Here is a 414-nt window from a genome sequence, read left to right on the forward strand (position 1 = left end):
GCGCTTTGCTGAGGGGGGCTGCTGAGCCAGCACGGAGACACTCTGCCGGATCGGGGGGCTGGGAGACCACGTCAGACTTGCAGCGAGGGCTGGGTTTTTGTTTTTAATAGTCAGGGTAATTACCCCCGGGAGCAATTACTGAGGGCTGAGGTAAAGTTTCTAGAACTGGAAGTTTGGAAATCGGGTCCGGCTGCTTTTCCGCTGGACCGCCGTCCCACCCAGGGCCTGGAAACCAGCGACGGCCACCTCAGGCGGGCACCGCTGAAGAGGGCGTGAGGCGACCCGGGGCCCGGCGGGAGGGCGGCGCCCGCTTCCAGCACCCGGGGACGGGTTTCCCCGTTATCTCTCGCGTCGGTGGAAGCCGGCCCGGGGGTCGGGGCCTGAAGAAACCCATCTTCGACCCACATTAACACG

This window comes from Pygoscelis adeliae, unplaced genomic scaffold (assembly GCF_000699105.1).
Source record: "Pygoscelis adeliae isolate BGI_AS28 unplaced genomic scaffold, ASM69910v1 Scaffold11, whole genome shotgun sequence".
In the NCBI taxonomy this organism is placed as follows: domain Eukaryota; kingdom Metazoa; phylum Chordata; class Aves; order Sphenisciformes; family Spheniscidae; genus Pygoscelis; species Pygoscelis adeliae.